Here is a 24,667-nt window from a genome sequence, read left to right on the forward strand (position 1 = left end):
TGACTCACTAACAGGGGTGTCATCCCCATGTGTGCATGTCACCTGCAGTGGTGCTCAGTAAAGATCACCCCAGAGGCTGACTCACCCACAGGGGTGTTATCCCCAAGGGTGCTTGTCACCTGCAGCGGAGCTCAGTAAGGATCACCCCAGAGGCTGACTCACCCACAGAGGTGTCATCCTCACGGGTGCATGTCACCTGCAGCGGTGCTAAGTAAGGATCAGCCAAGAGGCTGACTAACCCACAGGGGTGTCATCCCCATGGGTGCATGTCACCTGCAGTGGTGCTCAGTAAGGATCACCCCAGAGGCTTACTCTCCCACAGGAGTGTCATCCCCATGGGTGCATGTCACCTGCAGCGGTGCTGAGAAAGGATGACCAAAGAGGCTGACTCACTCCCAGGGGTGTCATTCCCATGGGTGCATGTCACCTGCAGCGGTGCTCAGTAAGGATCACCCCAGAGGCTTACTCACTCACAGGAGTGTAATCCCCATGGGTGCATGTCACCTGCAGCGGTGCTCAGTAAGGATCACCCCAGAGGCTTACTCACCCACAGGGGTGTTATCCCCAATGGGTGCATGTTACCTGCAGCGGAGCTCAGTAAGGATCACCCCAGAGGCTGACTCACCCACAGAGGTGTCATCCCCACAGGTGCATGTAACCTGCAGCGGTGCTCAGTAAGGATCAGCCAAGAGGCTGACTCACCCACAGGGGTGTCATCCCCAAGGGTGCATGTCACCTGCAGCGGTGCTCAGTAAGGATCAGCCAAGAGGCTGACTCACCCACAGGGGTGTCATCCCCATGGGTGCATGTCACCTGCAGTGGTGCTCAGTAAGGATCACCCCAGAGGCTTACTCACCCACAGGAGTGTCATCCCCATGGGTGCATGTCACCTGCAGCGGTGCTCAGTAAGGATCATCCCAGAGGCTGACTCACCCACAGGGCTGTCATCCCCACGGGTGCATGTCACCTGCAGCGGTGCTGAGAAAGGATCACCCCAGAGGTTGACTCACTCACAGGGGTGTCATTCCCATGGGTGCATGTCACCTGCAGCGGTGCTCAGTAAGGATCACCCCAGAGGCTTACTCACCCACAGGAGTGTAATCCCAATGGGTGCATGTCACCTGCAGCGGTGCTCAGTAAGAATCTCCCCAGAGGCTGACTCACTCACAGAGGTTTCATCCCCATGGGTGCATGTCACCTGCAGCGGTGCTGAGAAAGGATCACCCCAGAGGCTGACTCACTCACAGGGGTGTCATCCCCATGGGTGCATGTCACCTGCAGCGGTGCTGAGAAAGGATCACCCCAGAGGGTGACTCACTAACAGGGGTGTCATCCCCACGTGTGCATGTCACCTGCAGTGGTGCTCAGTAAAGATCACCCCAGAGGCTGACTCACCCACAGGGGTGTTATCCCCAAGGGTGCATGTCACCTGCAGCGGAGCTCAGTAAGGATCACCCCAGAGGCTGACTCACCCACAGAGGTGTCATCCTCACGGGTGCATGTCACCTGCAGCGGTGCTAAGTAAGGATCAGCCAAGAGGCTGACTAACCCACAGGAGTGTCATCCCCATGGGTGCATGTCACCTGCAGTGGTGCTCAGTAAGGATCACCCCAGAGGCTTACTCTCCCACAGGAGTGTCATCCCCATGGGTGCATGTCACCTGCAGCGGTGCTGAGAAAGGATGACCACAGAGGCTGACTCACTCACAGGGGTGTCATTCCCATGGGTGCATGTCACCTGCAGCGGTGCTCAGTAAGGATCACCCCAGAGGCTTGCTCACTCACAGGAGTGTAATCCCCATGGGTGCATGTGTCGGGGTAAAAGAGAATATATATATTTGTAACTTTTATACTTTTGTAACTTTTATACGCTTTTTTTGCTAATGTACTAACCACCATTTTGTGTCATATAACAATAAGCTTTCCTTGCTATGTATTACTTAAATCGAAACTTAAACTAAGACAGTTCCAGTGTTGCCAAGATTTATTTCAGAGAAACGAAACAAGATTATAAGCTGACGGCTGCAATATCTGCCCAGAGACTGAGATAAGGAGATGTGGACCAATCAGGAGTGGTCAGACACTGGACTTTCATGGCTTACCCCGCTCCGGACAACCCCTTTCCCCTCCCATTATGTAGTGTATTTAGGTTTGTGCATGTAAAAAATAAACACAGAACATTGCTGAGAACGTTGTCTGTAGTAGTCTTTTGAGCGTGCTCTGAGTTTGAACCAGCTTGTTGCCTGACTCATTCTTTGAATGGTTGACCCATGCTCATAGCCTTAATTTGGAGTGACTGGAGGACGAGTGGAATGTCATCACGACCCCCACAAATGGCGCCCAACGTGGGGCGTGGCTAGCGGTACGCCGCCCTCCCGGACCCATATCGCTGATTTCCCTGGTGGTGACCGCGGTAGCTGAATTTGAGGCCTGATCAACCTCCATCGAACACGGTAAGTTGAGATGTATTTTATATGTCTCACTTGCCTGTGTGTCAGCCGCAGCGGTTTCTGTGGGGCTGTCAGGTTGGATCTGGGTGGGTGACCGGTCGAGTGGTGAGACCTTAGGCGTCCCGCACCACGTCCTGAACCAGCAAGTGTTAAAACGAGTGACGTCGCATGCCTGCGCGTGCTCGTGTGAACACCACCTCCTCCTCCCCCGGTCACTGTACTTTTCTTAGATAGCTGCCTCCCGTAACTGATAGTCGAAGTTTCAAAGCATTCCTGAATTGTAGTGTAAGGAGGTGTTGTGCTGTCAGAATCTGTGACGAATTGAGAAGTGCTCTTCATCTACCACAGAGACTGCTGTAAAGTCAAAGTTAGGAAAGGAGATAGATTGAGAGGTACTCTCTATCTCATCAGTGTATTGAGGTGTACTCTACACTGACGGGTGGTGCCGTAGTAGGAAAGAAGACGGATTGAGGGGTACTCTTCATCTTATACAGAGAAACCTCATAAGGAGGGGTTCTGCTGTCAGTCAGGGTGCCGTGGTGAGTCGTACTGTAAAGTCGCCATTCAAGGTTAGGGAAGGGATAGATTGAGAGGTACTCTCTATCTTATCAGTGTATTGAGGAGTACTCTACACTGACGAGTGGCGACCTGTCGGCTGCACCAGTGATCTGAGTCGCGACAGATCATTGCATTCTATAAGAAAATGTTGCGTATATTCAAATTTGAAAGATCTCGTAAGTTGCGGAATGCTGCTGTAGGAGTTAAGCCAATTAGTGGAGTTACGGGAAGGCAAGAAGGCAAGAAGAATGTTAGGAATTTGTATAACATGATAAGCTTATCCAGTACAGGCAGGCTTTAGTTTTCAGTGTAGAAAGAATGTGTTACACAGAAATTGGGAAAGCTGGGTGAGGACTCCTGCACCAGGCTCAGACACATCTTAGAGTAGATGGTGCAGGGGGGAACAGAGAATGCCGAGCCTTTGTTCGGATACATGAAAGCTGCAGAATGTGATTTGTTATGTGACCCTAAATTGGCCGTAACCCCGTTGATGCCTGTCACTACACCGAGCCCTCAGCCACCGCCCTATAATGGTGCCGACAACAAATCACCGGAGGGGTGGACGTGTCGGGTGTGTGGAGAGCAAAACCCATTTTGGGCGGAGTTCTGCTGTGTCTCTGGGGCGGGCCGCCCATGGCACGATGCCCAGCCTGCCTCCAAGAACAATCCCACTCCACCTCCTCCCTCCAACGGCCATCTTACTACACCTTTTCCTGCCTCCAAGAACAATCCCACTTCCACTCTAACTCCTCCCTCCCACGGCCATCTTGCTACACCTCTTACTTGTTGTGGGAGGCCCGGAAAGCCCCAATCCGGCCTATATCCACTACTACATCCGTCCGGTGCATATTACCAGCCACCAGCACAGGTGGAAAAGCCCGCAGTCCCAGAGCACCCATCTGAAACCAATGTGACACCCTCTGCTCCAGTCCACGATGCTGAGACGCTTCCCCTGTTTCCTATGGGAGTCACCCACAACCTTGGGGATATCCTCCTCAATTCCCCAGAATTTCAGGCCAGACTGCTCTCCCTCCGCCAACATACTGTTACTCGAGACGATACGGAGCCAGAGGAGGGATGGGCTCAAGATACTCCAGCCCCCCCCTCCTTTACCCCATACGATTCCTATGGCATCCTCCACCCCACATTCATTGCCCATACTCCGGCCCTTGCTCCAAGCAACTGCTGAAAGAGCACCACCCCCCCAGCCCCTCAGAAGTCTGGGACCCCTGCCGCTCCCGTAATCTAGTAGACCCATCAGGACGCCCTGTCACTCTGTCAATAGGCTATGGTGACATCCTTACACATCGGGTGGGGGCCATAGTCAACCCTGCAAACACTTGTATGAGCCATGCTGGAGGATTGGCTCGTAAAATTGCCCTTGCTGCTGGTTCTACTCTGGCTGCAGATTGCCAGGCTCACTTAGCCGAAAACGGAGAGCTTTCAAAAGGCCATGGATTCCACAAAAGCAGGACCCCTTAGTACGTATGAATCCGGCCTAGAATACATGAAACAGTTAAAAGCCTGGGCTCAGAATCGCTTGTCAGATCAAGCTGGGTCTGTACAAGATGTTCAGCAAGACCCTGATGAATCTGTGGAAAGATATGCTGCAAGACTCAGCATGCATTTTGAGTATCTCGGATACAGTCCTCACGTCAAGACGCAGGCCGCCCTGTTGGTTCAGGCCCTAGTAGATGGCCTACAAGACGCTCTCAGAGATGAAGTCCTGAGAGTACGGCCCGAGATTCGTTCTTCTTCTTTCAACGACGCGGTGGACTTCGTTAAAGCTTTCCAAAAATCAATGCTAAAAATGGAAAAAGATACTAAGCCAAAGAAGAAAGCCGCACCTGCCATGCTATATCAAGCTCAAGAAAGTTACCCACCCCTGGCAACCAACATGGAATCAAGTGGGTAATGGTTAAAGGCACAGGTGATGATACTCCTCCCACATATAGAAGACAAGACAGAAGAGATAACAAGGGACCATCTAGAAACAGAAGACAATCTCGTAATTCTGAAGGACGAATGTTGTGTTGGGAGTGTGGTAGCCTTGACCACATCCTCAGAGACTGTCCAACCCGCAGACAGTACCATGACCGGTCGTTCCGTGACGGTCCACACAACCATGGACCTCCCCGTGAACCATCTCATCCACGCCAATGACGGCTCGGTCAACCAGTGTCCACTTTCCCGGCTACGCATCTCACGGCCACCTGTGGGACTGTCACTTTACAGGTGGACCATCAACCACTGGAGTTCCTGGTGGACACTGGGGCGGCCACATCTGTCATTTCCTCTGCACAGCTCCCTCCTTCTGTATCCCTATCACCGGATACTCTCACCTGTGTTGGGGTGGAAGGCCAACATATTTCCTCTCCACTCACAGTCCCTGTGTCTGCAGGACCGTTCACCGGAGTACTCACAAGATTCTTGGTCTCTGAAACTTGCCCTGTCAACCTGTTGGGAGCCGATCTCTTAGAGCGGATGATGGCAACAATTACCTTCGGAAACCATGGTATGGAGCTTCTTTTGCGGGACCCTCTTTCCGAACAAGGGACTGAAGACCGCTGTGTTCTTAATGCCTTCCCTCTCATGATGATGACCATACAACCTCACAGTTCCCTCACTCTCTGTGGTCCAGTGGGCCAGAGGACGTCGGCCTCCTGCAGGTTCCCCCGGTCCGAGTACACCTCAAGCCTGGACACAGGTACCCACGGTTGCCACAATACCCCCTCAAGGCTGCACAAGAACAAAGCTTGGGTACCCAAATCGCTTCCCTCCTGGAATCAGGAGTCCTTGTCAGATGTGTATCTCCATGCAATACACCCCTCTTTCCTGTAAAAAAGAAAACCGTTCCGGGAGAGTCTCCAAGATACCAGTTGGTTCAGGATCTCAGAGCCGTCAATGCAGCTACCATTTTAGAAACTCCAGTGGTACCTAACCCAAACACCCTCTTGTCTCAGCTGCCTCCAACGGCCACCTTGTTTACGGTGTTAGATCTGGCCAACGCCTTTTTCAGTATACCTTTACATGAAGATTCGTGGTTTCTTTCTGCCTTCACCTTTCAAGGAGCACAGCTTACATGGACCAGGACTCCGCAAAGAGCCCAGAACTCTCCTAACCAATTCACTCATTCTATGAAGTCTATTCTGGAGCCATGGGTTCAAGAGAACCCTCAGGTCACCCTTCTACAGTATGTGGATGATCTTTTACTCTGTGGCACTGAAGAAAATTTGCCAGAGATGTCAGCATCCCTTCTCTGGTTTCTTCACTCAGCTAACTGTAAAGTCTCGAAGGGCAAAGTCCAATGGTGTCTGCCCAAGGTCATTTTCCTCGGACATTGTATTTCACAAGGTGCTAGACATCTGACTGAAGAAAGAAAGCAAGCCATCATGGATATCACCTTCCCAACCACCTACTCCGCTATGCAGACTTTCCTTGGCCTCATCATTTACTGCAGGCAATGGATCCCTGATGCCTCAGAGCTCATGCAACCTCTGTACGACTGTCTCAAGGATGAAGGCTCAGTTTGGCTTCATGCTGAAGATCCACGTGTTTCTCATCAACACAGACTATGTTTTGACCGTCTTAAACAGGCTGTTGTCTCTGCCCCGGCCTTGGGCTTACCAGACTATACTCAGCCATTTCACCTTTTTGTCTCGGAATCGGAAGGTCATGTCTCTGGAATTCTAGCACAACGCTATGATCATAAGTATCGGCCTTTAGGCTACTACTCAGCCCGCCTGGACCCTGTCGCCCGAACTGCCCCCACGTGCCTTAAGGCGGTCCACGCTGCTCAAATCCTCCTTGACAAATCAGCTGATATCGTCTTTGGACATGATCTAGTTATACAGGCCGGCCATGATCTCTCAGCTGTTCTGCAACAAACATCTCCGAAACATCTCACCAACCAAAGACACCTGCGGCTGCAGTGTTCCCTATTGTTGCCCTCCAATATAACATTTACCAGATGTCTGACTATCAACCCTGCCACTTTGTTTCCACCTTCTAGGGGGGAAGGTGAAGAGGGTGAAGGTCCATTGGTGGAACCTCATGATTGTATAAATATTTTGCAGGAAGAGACTTCTGCTCCAGAGAATATGGTGGCACATCCGCTCGCAGACCCTGCCTTGCACCTATGGACTGATGGATCCCGTTTCGCAGACCCTCAAGGGAAGTTCCACACGGGATATGCTGTCACAACAGATCTAACAGTCCTCAAGGCTGAAGCTCTACCACCATACATGTCTGCACAAGAAGCTGAACTTGTGGCTCTCACAGAGGCCTGCCACCTGGCAGCAGGAACAAAGGCGAATATATATATACCGATTCCAGGTATGGACATGGAATTTGCAATGATTCTGGACTCTTGTGGAAGTCTAGAGGATTTATCACAGCTGCAGGTACACCAGTGAAACATGCCTCATGGATTAAGGCCCTAATGGAGGCCCTGGAACTACCCATTCAGGTTGCTGTTATCAAGGTCAAGGCTCATGGAAGACTAGATTCCAGGGAAGCCAGGGGCAACCACCTGGCTGACCAAGCAGCCAAGACTGCAGCAGTGGAGAATGTGTCATCAAAGTGGCAGGAAAAGGAAGAAGAGATGGGGGAGACCCTGCAAACCGTAGCTGTGGCGCTCACTAGAGCAAGAGCCAAAGAACAGCCGGCGGAAGACCATACAAGTCCAGCGGAGACACGAGTGGAATCCAGGGGGGTCAGGATGCCTGAAGAAAAATTGTGTGAGGAACAAAAGAAGACCCCCCACTGAAGAAGTCAAGCAATGGAAAGCGGCAGGAGCCGTGCTGGCAGGTCGCAAAAATTCAAAGGTCAACTCGACTCTTTACCAAGTGGATGGGAAGCCTTGCTTGCCTAGACGCATGTACTCAGCTGTGGCAGCATGGACTCACGGGCCTATACACAGAGGAAAGAATCAAGCCTTGGCAGGTATCAAGAAACTGTACTTTGCACCCGGAATCTCTTCCACTGTGACTGCATACTCAAAATCCTGCTCTGTCTGCGCTACCTGGAACCCAACGTGTGCGGCACGGGTCCCTCTCCAACACCTGGCTAAACCAGACTACCCTTGGCAGAGAATACAAGTCGACCATATCCAAATGCCTAAAGCAGGAAAATAGGAGTACGTTTTGGTAGCCGTGGATATGTTCTCAGCCTGGCCCGAGGCCTACCCGGTTGTCAACATGACTGCTAAAGTCACAGCCAAGAAACTGATCACCGAAATTGCCTACAGCTTTGGAGTTCCCCAAGTCATAGAATCGGATCAAGGACCAGCTTTCACAACAAATATCTACGAAGAACTCTGGAACATGTTGGGAACAGATTTGGGCCTCCACACTCCATACCATCCTGCCAGTTCAGGCAAAGTGGAGAGAATGAATTCCACACTCAAGACCCAGCTCTTGAAAATGACCTAAGATCATCCCCTCCCCTGGCCCGACCTACTCCCCATAGTATTGTATCATATCACACACACTCCTCAGGCCAAACATGGGCTGACTCCCTATAAAATTTTGTTTGGGACCCCACCCAAGATAGGAGAGATTAGGCCCCAAGAGTTGTCTAAAACACATGATAGAGTGGTAAAATTTGTGATTGCCTTGTCTAGAGAATTGACTAACACCCGCTCTCCAGTATCTGCTTCTCTCCCAGAATCTACAGGTGATGCAGTACATGATTTTATCCCAGGCGATCTAGTGTATGTGAAGAAGTTTGTCCGGAAAGACTGCCTCCAGCCGCGGTTCGAGGGACCGTACACTGTGCTTTTCACCACCCCGACGGCTCTGAAGCTTGAGGGCAAGAGCACCTGGATTCACGCCTCCCACTACAAGAGAGACAGAACGAGTCTATAAAAGATGACTACCTTGTTCTATATCCTTTCCATATGCTTACTGTCTGTCCCAGGGTGGACAGCTACCACACAGGGGTAGATACCTCCTTTTTCTCAGGTTGGTTGGGAGGGCTCAAGAGATTTCTCCAACAAGTTTGTCTAGTAATGGGAGGTCTACTAGTATTGGGCCTGGTGGTCCTGTGCTGCATAGTCCCCTTATACAGGAAAAATATAACCAATGCTGTCCCAACCTCCGGGACCTTTCTGAATCAAGAGAAGATATGGAGAAATACACTCCTTTGAACAAGTCTGACCAGCCCCCCCATGACAAAGTTCAATTGAGAGATTTAGTTTAGGGACAGTTGGGAGAACTCCATGTGTCATCCAGGATAGGGCTCGATTGTCTGGGGGCGTCCCATAAGGGGGCAGTTTCTAAGATGATTGGGTGAAGAAATCCACCTCCCCTCTCCCCACACATGGACAGTCTCAAAGGCCCCGAAGCAAAGGAAAGCTTAGTGTTTAGGGGGGAATGTCGGGGTAAAAGAGAATATATATATTTGTAACTTTTATACTTTTGTAACTTTTATACGCTTTTTTTGCTAATGTACTAACCACCATTTTGTGTCATATAACAATAAGCTTTCCTTGCTATGTATTACTTAAATCGAAACTTAAACTAAGACAGTTCCAGTGTTGCCAAGACTTATTTCAGAGAAACGAAACAAGATTATAAGCTGACGGCTGCAATATCTGCCCAGAGACTGAGATAAGGAGATGTGGACCAATCAGGAGTGGTCAGACACTGGACTTTCATGGCTTACCCCGCTCCGGACAACCCCTTTCCCCTCCCATTATGTAGTGTATTTAGGTTTGTGCATGTAAAAAATAAACACAGAACATTGCTGAGAACGTTGTCTGTAGTAGTCTTTTGAGCGTGCTCTGAGTTTGAACCAGCTTGTTGCCTGACTCATTCTTTGAATGGTTGACCCATGCTCATAGCCTTAATTTGGAGTAACTGGAGGACGAGTGGAATGTCATCACGACCCCCACACATATCACCTGCAGCGGTGCTCAGTAAGGATCACCCCAGAGGCTTACTCACCCACAGGGGTGTTATCCCCAATGGGTGCATGTTACCTGCAGCGGAGCTCAGTAAGGATCACCCCAGAGGCTGACTCACCCACAGAGGTGTCATCCCCACGGGTGCATGTAACCTGCAGCGGTGCTCAGTAAGGATCAGCCAAGAGGCTGACTCACCCACAGGGGTGTCATCCCCATGGGTGCATGTCACCTGCAGCGGTGCTCAGTAAGGATCATCCCAGAGGCTGACTCACCCACAGGGCTGTCATCCCCACGGGTGCATGTCACCTGCAGCGGTGCTGAGAAAGGATCACCCCAGAGGTTGACTCACTCACAGGGGTGTCATTCCCATGGGTGCATGTCACCTGCAGCGGTGCTCAGTAAGGATCACGCCAGAGGCTTACTCACCCACCGGAGTGTAATCCCCATGGGTGCATGTCACCTGCAGCGGTGCTCAGTAAGAATCACCCCAGAGGCTGACTCACTCACAGGGGTGTCATTCCCATGGGTACATGTCACCTGCAGCGGTGCTCAGTAAGGATCACCCCAGAGGCTGACTCACCCACAGGGGTGTCATCCCCATGGGTGCAGGTCACCTGCAGCGGTGCTCAGTAAGGATCACCCCAGAGGCTGACTCACCTACAGGGGTGTCATCCCCACGGGTGCATGTCACCTGCAGCGGTGCTCAGTAAGGATCACCCCAGAGGCTGACTCACCCACAGGGGTGTTATCCCCAAGGGTGCATGTCACCTGAGGCGGAGCTCAGTAAGGATCACCCCAGAGGCTGACTCACCCACAGAGGTGTCATCCCCATGGGTGCATGTCACCTGCAGCGGTGCTCAGTAAGGATCAGCCGAGAGGCTGACTCACTCACAGGGGTGTCATCCCCATGGGTGCATGTCACCTGCAGTGGTGCTCAGCAAGGATCACCCCAGAGGCTGACTCACTCACAGGGGTGTCATCTCCATGGGTGCATGTCACCTGCAGCGGTGCTCAGCAAGGATCACCCCAGAGTCTGATTCACTCACAGAGGTGTCATCCCCATGGGTGCAAGTCACCTGCAGCGGTGCTCAGTAAGGATCACACCAGAGGCTGACTCAATCACAGAAGTGTCATCCCTATGGGTGCATGTCACCTGCAGTGGTGCTCAGTAAGGATCACCCTAGGGGCTAACTCACCCACAGGGGTGTCATCCCCAAGGGTGCATGTCACCTGCAGCGAAGCTCAGTAAGGATCGCCCCAGAGGCTGACTCACCCACAGGGGTGTCATCCCCACGGGTGCATGTCACCTGCAGCGGTGTTCAGTAAGGATCACCCCAGAGGCTGACTAACCCACAGGGGTGTCATCCTCATGGGTACATGTCACCTGCAGCGGTGCTTAGTAAGGATCACCCCAGAGGCTGACTCACCCACAGGGGTGTCATCCCCATGGGTGCATGTCACCTGCAGCGGCGGTCTTCAGTAAGGATCACCTCAGAAGCTGACTAACACACAGGGGTGTCATCCCCATGGATGCATGTCACCTGCAGCGGTGCTCAGTAAGGATTACCCCAGGGGCTGACTCACCCACAGGGGTGTCATCCCCATGGGTGCATGTCACCTGCGGCGGTGCTCAATAATGATCATCCAAGAGGCTGACTCACTCACAGGGGTGTCATCACCATGGGTGCATGTCACCTGCAGCAGCGGTGCTCAGTAAGGATCACCCCAGAGGCTGACTCACTCACAGGGGTGTCATCACCATGGGTGCATGTCACCTGCAGCAGCTATGCTCAGTAAGGATCACCCCAGAGGCTGACTCACTCACAGGGGTGTCATCCCCATGGGTGCATGTTACCTGCAGCGTTGCTCAGTAAGGATCACCCCAGAGGCTGACTCACCCACAGAGGTGTCATCCCCACGTGTGCACGTCACCTGCAGTGGTGCTCAGTAAAGATCACCCCAGAGGCTGACTCACCCACAGGGGTGTTATCCCCAAGGGTGCATGTCACCTGCAGCGGTGCTCAGTAAGGATCAGCCAAGAGGCTGACTCACCCACAGGGGTGTCATCCCCATGGGTGCATGTCACCTGCAGTGGTGCTCAGTAAGGATCACCCCAGAGGCTTACTCACCCACAGGAGTGTCATCCCCATGGGTGCATGTCACCTGCAGCAGTGCTCAGTAAGGATCATCCCAGAGGCTGACTCACCCACAGGGCTGTCATCCCCACGGGTGCATGTCACCTGCAGCGGTGCTGAGAAAGGATCACCCCAGAGGCTGACTCACTCACAGGGGTGTCATTCCCATGGTTGCATGTCACCAGCAGCGGTGCTCAGTAAGGATCACCCCAGAGGCTTACTCACCCACAGGAGTGTAATCCCCATGGGTGCATGTCACCTGCAGCGGTGCTAAGCAAGAATTACCCCAGAGGCTGACTCACTCACAGGGGTGTCATTCCCATGGGTACATGTCACCTGCAGCGGTGCTCAGTAAGGACCACCCCGAGGCTGACTCAACCACAGGGGTGTCATCCCCATGGTTGCAGGTCACCTGCAGCGGTGCTCAGTAAGGATCACCCCAGAGGCTGACTCACCCACAGGGGTGTCATCCCCACGGGTGCATGTCACCTGCAGCGGTGCTCAGTAAGGATCAAGTCAGAGGTTGACTCACTCACAGGGGTGTTATCCCCAAGGGTGCATGTTAACTGCAGCGGAGCTCAGTAAGGATCACCCCAGAGGCTGACTCAACCACAGAGGTGTCATCCCCACGGGTGCATGTGACCTGCAGCGGTGATCAGTAAGGATCAGCAAGAGGCTGACTCACCCACAGGTGTGTCGTCCCCATGGGTGCATGTCACCTGCAGCGGTGCTCAGTAAGGATCAGCCAAGAGGCTGACTCACCCACAGGGGTCTCATCCCCAAGGGTGCATGTCACCTGCAGTGGTGCTCAGTAAGGATCACCCCAGAGGCTGACTCACTCACAGGGGTGTCATCCCCATGGGTGAATGTCACCTGCAGCAGTGCTCAGTAAGGATCACCCCAGAGGCTGACTCACTCACAGAGGTGTCATCCCCATGGGTGCAAGTCACCTGCAGCGGTGCTCAGTAAGGATCACACCAAAGGCTGACTCACTCACAGAAGTGTCATCCCTACGGGTGCATGTCACCTGTAGTGGTGCTCAGTAAGGATCACTCTAGGGGCTGACTCACCCACAGGGGTGTCATCCCCAAGGGTGAATGTCACCTGCAGCGGTGCTCAGTAAGGATCACTCCAGAGGCTGACTCACCCACAGGGGTGTCATCCCCATGGGTGCAGGTCACCTGCAGCGGTGCTCAGTAAGGATCACCCCAGAGGCTGACTCACCCACAGGGGTGTCATCCCCATGGGTGCATGTCACCTGCAGCGGTGCTAAGTAAGGATGACCCCAGAGGCTGACTCACCCACAGGGGTGTTATCCCCAAGGGTGCATGTCACCTGCGGCGGAGCTCAGTAAGGATCACCCCAGAGGCTGACTCACCCACAGAGGTGTCATCCCCACGGGTGCATTTGACCTGCAGCGGTGATCAGTAAGGATCAGCCAAGAGGCTGACTCACCCACAGGGGTGTCATCCCCATGGGTGCATGTCACCTGCAGTGGTGCTCAGTAAGGATCAGCCGAGAGGCTGACTCACTCACAGGGGTGTCATCCCCATGGGTGCATGTCACCTGCAGCGGTGCTCAGCAAGGATCACCCCAGAGGCTGACTCACTCACAGAGGTGTCATCCCCATGGGTGCAAGTCACCTGCAGCGGTGCTCAGTAAGGATCACACCAAAGGCTGACTCACTCACAGAAGTGTCATCCCTACGGGTGCATGTCACCTGCAGTGGTGCTCAGTAAGGATCACCCTAGGGGCTGACTCACCCACAGGGGTGTCATCCCCAAGGGTGCATGTCACCTGCAGCGAAGCTCAGTAAGGATCGCCCCAGAGGCTGACTAACCCACAGGAGTGTAATCCCCATGGGTGCATGTCACCTGCAGCGGTGCTCAGTAAGAATCACCCCAGAGGCTGACTCACTCACAGGGGTGTCATTCCCATTGGTACATGTCACCTGCAGCGGTGCTCAGTAAGGATCACCGCAGAGGCTGACTCACCCACAGGGGTGTCATCCCCATGGGTGCAGGTCACCTGCAGCGGTGCTCAGTAAGGATCACCCCAGAGGCTGACTCACCCACAGGGGTGTCATCCCCACGGGTGCATGTCACCTGCAGCGGTGCTCAGTAAGGATCACCCCAGAGGCTGACTCACCCACAGGGGTGTTATCCCCAAGGGTGCATGTCACCTGCGGCGGAGCTCAGTAAGGATCACCCCAGAGGCTGACTCACCCACAGAGGTGTCATCCCCACGGGTGCATGTGACCTGCAGCGGTGATCAGTAAGGATCAGCCAAGAGGCTGACTCACCCACAGGGGTGTCATCCCCATGGGTGCATGTAACCTGCAGCGGTGCTCAGTAAGGATCAGCCGAGAGGCTGACTCACTCACAGGGGTGTCATCCCCTTGGGTGCATGTCACCTGCAGCGGTGCTCAACAAGGATCACCCCAGAGGCTGACTCACTCACAGGGGTGTCATCCCCATGGGTGCATGTCACCTGCAGCGGTGCTCAGCAAGGATCACCCCAGAGGCTGACTCACTCACAGAGGTGTCATCCCCATGGGTGCAAGTCACCTGCAGCGGTGCTCAGTAAGGATCACACCAGAGGCTGACTCACTCACAGAAGTGTCATCCCTACGGGTGCATGTCACCTGCAGTGGTGCTCAGTAAGGATCACCCTAGGGGCTGACTCACCCACAGGGGTGTCATCCCCAAGGGTGCATGTCACCTGCAGCGAAGCTCAGTAAGGATCGCCCCACAGGCTGACTCACCCACAGGGGTGTCATCCCCACGGGTGCATGTCACCTGCAGCGGCGGTCTTCAGTAAGGATCACCTCAGAAGCTGACTAACCCACAGGGGTGTCATCCTCATGGCTACATATCACCTGCAGCGGTGCTTAGTAAGGATCACCCCAGAGGCTGACTCACCCACAGGGCTGTCATCCCCATGGGTGCATGTCACCTGCAGCGGCGGTCTTCAGTAAGGATCACCTCAGAAGCTGACTAACCCACAGGGGTGTCATCCCCATGGGTGCATGTCACCTGCAGCGGAGATCAGTAAGGATCACCCCAGGGGCTGACTCCCCCACAGGGGTGTCATCCCCATGGGTGCATGTAACCTGCGGCGGTGCTCAATAATGATCATCCAAGAGGCTGACGAACTCACAGGGGTGTCACCCCCATGGGTGCATGTCACCTGCAGCAGCGGTGCTCAGTAAGGATCACCCCAGAGGCTGACTCACTCACAAGGGTGTCATTACCATGGGTGCATGTCACCTGCAGCAGCGGTGCTCAGTAAGGATCACCCCAGAGGTTGACTCACTCACAGGGGTGTCATCCCCATGGGTGCATGTTACCTGCAGCGTTGCTCTGTAAGGAACACCCAGAGGCTGACTTACTCACAGAGGTGTCATCCCCATGCGTGCATGTCACCTGCAGCGGTGCTCAGTAAGAATTACGCCAGAGGCTGACTCACTCACAGAGGTGTCATCCCCACGTGTGCATGTCACCTGCAGAAGTGCTCAGTAAAGATCACCCCAGAGGCTGACTCACCCACAGGGGTGTTATCCCCAAGGGTGCATGTCACCTGCAGCGGTGCTCAGTAAGGATCAGCCAAGAGGCTGACTCACCCACAGTGGTGTCATCCCCATGGGTGCATGTCACCTGCAGTGGTGCTGAGAAAGGATCACCACAGAGGCTGACTCACTCACAGGGGTGTCATTCCCATGGGTGCATGTCACCAGCAGCGGTGCTCAGTAAGGATCACCCCAGAGGCTTACTCACCCATAGGAGTGTAATCCCCATGGGTGCATGTCACCTGCAGCGGTGCTCAGTAAGGATCACCCCAGAGGCTTACTCACCCACAGGGGTGTTATCCCCATGGGTGCATGTTACCTGCAGCGGAGCTCAGTAAGGATCACCCCAGAGGCTGACTCACCCACAGAGGTGTCATCCCCACGGGTGCATGTCACCTGCAGCGGTGCTCAGTAAGGATCAGCCAAGAGGCTGACTCTCCCACAGGGGTGTGTTCCCCAAGGGTGCATGTCACCTGCAGCGGTGCTCAGTAAGGATCAGCCAAGAGGCTGACTCACCCACAGGGGTGTCATCCCCATGGGTCCATGGGTGCATGTCACCTGCAGTGGTGCTCAATAAGGATCACCCCAGAGGCTTACTCACCCACGGGAGTGTCATACCCATGGGTGCATGTCACCTACAGCGGTGCTCAGTAAGGATCATCCCAGAGGCTGACTCACCCACAGGGGTGTTATCCCCAAGGGTGCATGTCACCTGCAGCGGTGCTGAGAAAGGATCACCCCAGAGGCTGACTCACTCACAGGGGTGTCATTCCCATGAGTGCATGTCACCAGCAGCGGTGCTCAGTAAGGATCACCCCAGAGGCTTACTCACCCACAGGAGTGTAATCCCCATGGGTGCATGTCACCTGCAGCGGTGCTCAGTAAGAATTACCCCAGAGGCTGACTCACTCAGAGGGGTGTCATTACCATGGGTACATGTCACCTGCAGCGGTGCTCTGTAAGGATCACCCTAGGGGCTGAATCACCCACAGGGGTATCATCCCCAAGGGTGCATGTCACCTGCAGCGAAGCTCAGTAAGGATCGCCCAGAGGCTGACTCACCCACAGGAGTGTAATCCCCATGGGTGCATGTCACCTGCAGCGGTGCTCAGTAAGAATCACCCCAGAGGCTGACTCACTCACAGGGGAGTCATTCCCATGGGTACATGTCACCTGCAGCGGTGCTCAGTAAGGATCACCCCAGAGGCTGACTCACCCACAGGGGTGTCATCCCCACGGGTGCATGTCACCTGCAGCGGTGCTCAGTAAGGATCACCCCAGAGGCTGACTCACCCACAGGGGTGTTATCCCCAAGGGTGCATGTCACCTGCGGCGGAGCTCAGTAAGGATCACCCCAGAGGCTGACTCACCCACAGAGGTGTCATCCCCATGGGTGCATGTGACCTGCAGCGGTGATCAGTAAGGATCAGCCAAGAGGCTGACTCACCCACAGGGGTGTCATCCCCATGGGTGCATGTCACCTGCAGCGGTGCTCAGTAAGGATCAGCCAACAGGCTGACTCATTCACAGGGGTGTCATCCCCATGGGTGCATGTCACCTGCAGCGGTGCTCAGCAAGGATCACCCCAGAGGCTGACTCACTCACAGGGGTGTCATCCCCATGGGTGCATGTCACCTGCTGCGGTGCTCAGCAAGGATCACCCCAGAGGCTGACTCACTCACAGAGGTGTCATCCCCATGGGTGCAAGTCACGTGCAGCGGTGCTCAGTAAGGATCACAGCAGAGTCTGACTCACTCACAGAAGTGTCATCCCTACGGGTGCATGTCACCTGCAGTGGTGCTCAGTAAGGATCACCCTAGGGGCTGACTCACCCACAGGGGTGTCATCCCCAAGGGTGCATGTCACCTGCAGCGAAGCTCAGTAAGGATCGCCCCAGAGGATGACTCACCCACAGGGGTGTCATCCCCACGGGTGCATGTCACCTGCAGCGGTGTTCAGTAAGGATCACCCCAGAGGCTGACTAACCCACAGGCGTGTCATCCTCATGGGTACATGTCACCTGCAGCGGTGCTTAGTAAGGATCACCCCAGAGGCTGACTCACCCACAGGGGTGTCATCCCCATGGGTGCATGTCACCTGCTGCGGCGGTCTTCAGTAAGGATCACCTCAGAAGCTGACTAACCCACAGGGGTGTCATCCCCATGGGTGCATGTCACCTGCAGCGGTGCTCAGTAAGGATCACCCCAGGGGCTGACTCACCCACAGGGGTGTCATCCCCATGGGTGCATGTCACCTACGGCGGTGCTCAATAATGATCATCCAAGAGGCTGACTCACTCACAGGGGTGTCATCCCCATGGGTGCATGTCACCTGCAGCAGCGGTGCTCAGTAAGGATCACCCCAGAGGCTGACTCACTCACAGGGGTGTCATCACCATGGGTGCATGTCACCTGCAGCAGCTGTGCTCAGTAAGGATCACCCCAGAGGCTGACTCACTCAAAGGGGTGTCATCCCCATGGGTGCATGTTACCTGCAGCGTTGCTCAGTAAGGATCACCCAGAAGCTGACTTACTCACAGGGATGTCATCACCATGCGTGCATGTCACCTGCAGCGGTGCTCAGTAAGGATCACCCCAGAGGCTGAATCACTCACAGGGGTGTCATCCCTACGTGTGGATGTCACCTGCAGTGGTGCTCAGTAAAGATCACCCCAGAGGCTGACTCACCCACAGGGGTGTTATCCCCAAGGCTGCATGTCACCTGCAGCGGTGCTCAGTAAGGATCAGCCAAGAGGCTGACTCACCCACAGGGGTGTCATCCCCATGGGTGCATGTCACCTGCAGTGGTGCTCAGTAAGGATCACCCCAGAGGCTTACTCACCCACAGGAGTGTCATCCCCATGGGTGCATGTCACCTGCAGCAGTGCTCAGTAAGGATCATCCCAGAGGCTGACTCACCCACAGGGTTGTCATCCCCACGGGTGCATTTCAACTGCAGCGGTGCTGAGAAAGGATCACCACAGAGGCTGACTCACTCACAGGGGTGTCATTCCCATGGGTGCATGTCACCTGCAGCGGTGCTCAGTAAGGATCACCCCAGATGCTTACTCACCCACAGGAGTGTAATCCCCATGGGTGCATGTCACCTGCAGCGGTGCTCAGTAAGGATCACCCCAGAGGCTTACTCACCCACAGGGGTGTCATCCCCAAGGGTGCATGTCACCTGCAGTGGTGCTTAGTAAGGATCACCCCAGAGGCTGACTCACTCACAGGGGTCTCATCCCCATGGGTGCATGTCACCTGCAGCGGTGCTCAATAATGATCATCCAAGAGGCTGATTCACTCACAGAGGTGTCATCCCCATGGGTGCATGTCACCTGCAGCAGCGGTGCTCAGTAAGGATCACCCCAGAGGCTGACTCACTCACGTGGGTGTCATCACCATGGGTGCATGTCACCTGCAGCAGCGGTGCTCAGTAAGGATCACCCCAGAGGCTGACTCACTCACAGGGGTGTCATCCCCATGGGTGCATGTTACGTGCAGCGTTGCTCAGTAAGGATCACCCAGAGGCTGACTTACTCACAGGGATGTCATCACCATGCGTGCATGTCACCTGCAGCGGTGCTCAGTAAGGATCACCCCAGAGGCTGACTCACCCACAGAGGTGTCAACCCCATGGGTGCATGTCACCTGCAGCGGTGCTCAGTAAGAATCACGCCAGAGGCTGACTCACTCACAGGGGTGTCATCCCCACGTGTGCATGTCACCTGCAGTGGTGCTCAGTAAAGATCACCCCAGAGGCTGACTCACCCACAGGGGTGTTATCCCCAAGGCTGCATGTCACCTGCAGCGGTGCTCAGTAAGGATCAGCCAAGAGGCTGACTCACCCACAGGGGTGTCATCCCCATGGGTGCATGTCACCTGCAGTGGTGCTCAGTAAGGATCACCCCAGAGGCTTACTCACCCACAGGAGTGTCATCCCCATGGGTGCATGTCACCTGCAGCAGTGCTCAGTAAGGATCATCCCAGAGGCTGACTCACCCACAGGGTTGTCATCCCCACGGGTGCATGTCACCTGCAGCGGTGCTGAGAAAGGATCACCACAGAGGCTGACTCACTCACAGGGGTGTCATTCCCATGGGTGCATGTCACCTGCAGCGGTGCTCAGTAAGGATCACCCCAGAGGCTTACTCACCCACAGGAGTGTAATCCCCATGGGTGCATGTCACCTGCAGCGGTGCTCAGTAAGGATCACCCCAGAGGCGTACTCACCCACAGGGGTGTCATCCCCAAGGGTGCATGTCACCTGCAGTGGTGCTTAGTAAGGATCACCCCAGAGGCTGACTCACTCACAGGGGTGTCATCCCCATGGGTGCATGTCACCTGCAGCGCTGCTCAGCAAGGATCACCCCAGAGGCTGACTCACTCACAGAGGTGTCATCCCCATGGGTGCAAGTCACCTGCAGCGGTGCTCAGTAAGGATGACACCAGAGGCTGACTCACTCACAGAAGTGTCATCCCTACGGGTGCATGTCACCTGCAGTGGTGCTCAGTAAGGATCACCCTAGGGGCTGACTCACCCACAGGGGTGTCATCCCCAAGGGTGCATGTGACCTGCAGCGGTGATCAGTAAGGATCAGCCAAGAGGCTGACTCACTCACAGGGGTGTCATCCCCATGGGTGCATGTCACCTGCAGCGGTGCTCAGTAAGGATCAGCCAAGAGGCTGACTCACCCACAGGGGTGTCATCCCCAAGGGTGCATGTCACCTGCAGTGGTGCTCAGTAAGGATCACCCCAGAGGCTGACTCACTCACAGGGGTGTCATCCCCATGGGTTCATGTCACCTGCAGCGGTGCTCAGCAAGGATCACCCCAGAGGCTGACTCACTCACAGAGGTGTCATCCCCATTGGTGCAAGTCACCTGCAGAGGTGCTCAGTAAGGATCACACCAGAGGCTGACTCACTCACAGAAGTGTCATCCCCAAGGGTGCATGTCACCTGCAGTGGTGCTCAGTAAGGATCACACCAGAGGCTGACTCACCCACAGGGGTGTCATCCCCACGGGTGCATGTCACCTGCAGCGGTGCTCAGTAATGATCACCCCAGAGGCTGACTCACCCACAGAGGTGTCATCCCCACGGGTGTATGTGACCTGCAGCGGTGATCAGTAAGGATCAGCCAAGAGGCTGACTCACCCACAGGGGTGTCATCCCCATGGGTGCATGTCACCTGCAGCGGTGCTCAGTAAGGATCAGCCAAGAGGCTGACTCACCCACAGGGGTGTCATCCCCAAGGGTGCATGTCACCTGCAGTGGTGCTCAGTAAGGATCACCCCAGAGGCTGACTCACTCACAGGGGTGTCATCCCCATGGGTGCATGTCACCTGCAGCGGTGCTCAGCAAGGATCACCCCAGAGGCTGACTCACTCACAAAGGTGTCATCCCCATGGGTGCATGTCACCTGCAGCGGCGGTCTTCAGTGAGGATCACCTCAGAAGCTGACTAACCCACAGAGGTGTCATCCCCATGGGTGCATGTCACCTGCAGCGGTACTCAGTAAGGATTACCCCAGGTGCTGACTCACCCACAGGGGTGTCATCCCCATGGGTGCATGCCACCTGCGGCGGTGCTCAATAATGATCATCCAAGAGGCTGACTCACTCACAGGGGTGTCATCACCATGGGTGCATGTCACCTGCAGCAGCGGTGCTCAGTAAGGATCACCCCAGAGGCTGACTCACTCACAGGGGTGTCATCACCATGGGTGCATGTCACCTGCAGCAGCTATGCTCAGTAAGGATCACCCCAGAGGCTGACTCACTCACAGGGGTGTCATCCCCATGGGTGCATGTTACCTGAAGCGTTGCTCAGTAAGGATCACCCAGAGGCTGACTTACTCACAGGGATGTCATCACCATGCGTGCATGTCACCTGCAGCGGTGCTCAGTAAGGATCACCCCAGAAGCTGACTCACCCACAGAGGTGTCACCCCCATGGGTGCATGTCACCTGCAGCGGTGCTCAGTAAGAATCACGCCAGAGGCTGACTCACTCACAGGGGTGTCATCCCCACGTGTGCATGTCACCTGCAGTGGTGCTCAGTAAAGATCACCCCAGAGGCTGACTCACCCACAGGGGTGTTATCCCCAAGGGTGCATGTCACCTGCAGCGGTGCTCAGTAAGGATCAGCCAAGAGGCTGACTCACCCACAGGGGTGTCATCCCCATGGGTGCATGTCACCTGCAGTGGTGCTCAGTAAGGATCACCCCAGAGGCTTACTCACCCACAGGAGTGTCATCCCCATGGGTGCATGTCACCTGCAGCAGTGCTCAGTAAGGATCACCCCAGAGGCTGACTCACTCACAGGGGTGTCATTCCCATGGTTGCATGTCACCAGCAGCGGTGCTCAGTAAGGATCACCCCAGAGGCTTACTCACCCACAGGAGTGTAATCCCCATGGGTGCATGTCACCTGCAGCGTTGCTCAGTAAGAATTACCCCAGAGGCTGACTCACTCACAGGGGTGTCATTCCCATGGGTACATGTCACCTGCAGCGGTGCTCAGTAAGGACCACCCCAGAGGCTGACTCACCCACAGCGGTGTCATCCCCATGGTTGCAGGTCACCTGCAGCGGTGCTCAGTAAGGATCACCCCAGAGGCTGACTCACCCACAGGGGTGTCATCCCCACGGGTGCATGTCACCTGCAGCGGTGCTCAGTAAGGATCAACCCAGAGGCTGACTCACTCACAGGGGTGTGATCCCCAAGGGTGCATGTTACCTGCAGCGGAGCTCAGTAAGGATCACCCCAGAGGCTGACTCAACCACAGAGGTGTCATCTCCACGGGTGCATGTGACCTGCAGCGGTGATCAGTAAGGATCAGCCAAGAGGCTGACTCACCCACAGGGGTGTCATCCCCATGGGTGCATGTCACCTGCAGCGGTGCTCAGTAAGGATCAGCCAAGAGGCTGACTCACCCACAGGGGTGTCATCCCCAAGGGTGCATGTCACCTGCAGTGGTGCTCAGTAAGGATCACCCCGGAGGCTGACTCACCCACAGAGGTGTCATCTCCATGGGTGCATGTCACCTGCAGCGGTGCTCAGTAAGAATCACGCCAGAGGCTGACTCACTCACAGGGGTGTCATCCCCACGTGTGCATGTCACCTGCAGTGGTGCTCAGTAAAGATCACCCCAGAGGCTGACTCACCCACAGGGGTGTTATCCCCAAGGGTGCATGTCACCTGCAGCGGTGCTCAGTAAGGATCAGCCAAGAGGCTGACTCACCCACAGGGGTGTCATCCCCATGGGTGCATGTCACCTGCAGTGGTGCTCAGTAAGGATCACCCCACAGGCTTACTCACCCACAGGAGTGTCATCCCCATGGGTGCATGTCACCTGCAGCAGTGCTCAGTAAGGATCACCCCAGAGGCTGACTCACTCACAGGGGTGTCATTCCTATGGTTGCATGTCACCAGCAGCGGTGCTCAGTAAGGATCACCCCAGAGGCTTACTCACCCACAGGAGTGTAATCCCCATGGGTGCATGTCACCTGCAGCGGTGCTCAGTAAGAATTACCCCAGAGGCTGACTCACTCACAGGGGTGTCATTCCCATGGGTACATGTCACCTGCAGCGGTGCTCAGTAAGGACCACCCCAGAGGCTGACTCACCCACAGGGGTGTCATCCCCATGGTTGCAGGTCACCTGCAGCGGTGCTCAGTAAGGATCACCCCAGAGGCTGACTCACCCACAGGGGTGTCATCCCCACGGGTGCATGTCACCTGCAGCGGTGCTCAGTAAGGATCAACCCAGAGGCTGACTCACTCACAGGGGTGTTATCCCCAAGGGTGCATGTTACCTGCAGCGGAGCTCAGTAAGGATCACCCCAGAGGCTGACTCAACCACAGAGGTGTCATCTCCACGGGTGCATGTGACCTGCAGCGGTGATCAGTAAGGATCAGCCAAGAGGCTGACTCACCCACAGGGGTGTCATCCCCATGGGTGCATGTCACCTGCAGTGGTGCTCAGTAAGGATCAGCCAAGAGGCTGACTCACCCACAGGGGTGTCATCCCCAAGGGTGCATGTCACCTGCAGTGGTGCTCAGTAAGGATCACCCCAGAGGCTGACTCACTCACAGGGGTGTCATCCCCATGGGTGCATGTCACCTGCAGCGGTGCTCAGTAAGGATCACCCCAGAGGCTAACTCACTCACAGAGGTGTCATCCCCATGGGTGCAAGTCACCTGCAGCGGTGCTCAGTAAGGATCACACCAGAGGCTGACTCACTCACAGAAGTGTCATCCCTACGGGTGCATGTCACCTGTAGTGGTGCTCAGTAAGGATCACTCTAGGGGCTGACTCACCCACAGGGGTGTCATCCCCAAGGGTGCATGTCACCTGCAGCGGTGCTCAGTAAGGATCACCCCAGAGGCTGACTCACCCACATGGGTGTCATCCCCACGGGTGCATGTCACCTGCAGCGGTGCTAAGTAAGGATGACCCCAGAGGCTGACTCACCCACAGGGGTGTTATCCCCAAGGGTGCATGTTACCTGCGGCGGAGCTCAGTAAGGATCACCCCAGAGGCTGACTCACCCACAGAGGTGTCATCCCCACGGGTGCATGTGACCTGCAGCGGTGATCAGTAAGGATCAGCCAAGAGGCTGACTCACCCACAGGGGTGTCATCCCCATGGGTGCATGTCACCTGCAGTGGTGCTTAGTAAGGATCAGCCGAGAGGCTGACTCACTCACAGGGGTGTCATCCCCATGGGTGCATGTCACCTGCAGCGGTGCTCAGCAAGGATCACCCCAGAGGCTGACTCACTCACAGAGGTGTCATCCCCATGGGTGCAAGTCACCTGCAGCGGTGCTCAGTAAGGATCACACCAAAGGCTGACTCACTCACAGAAGTGTCATCCCTACGGGTGCATGTCACCTGCAGTGGTGCTCAGTAAGGATCACCCTAGGGGCTGACTCACCCACAGGGGTGTCATCCCCAAGGGTGCATGTCACCTGCAGCGAAGCTCAGTAAGGATCGCCCCAGAGGCTGACTAACCCACAGGAGTGTAATCCCCATGGGTGCATGTCACCT

Source organism: Phyllobates terribilis, unplaced genomic scaffold (genome assembly GCF_046119375.1).
Source record: "Phyllobates terribilis strain yellow unplaced genomic scaffold, ASM4611937v1 Scaffold_2__4_contigs__length_985480577, whole genome shotgun sequence".
NCBI lineage: Eukaryota > Metazoa > Chordata > Amphibia > Anura > Dendrobatidae > Phyllobates > Phyllobates terribilis.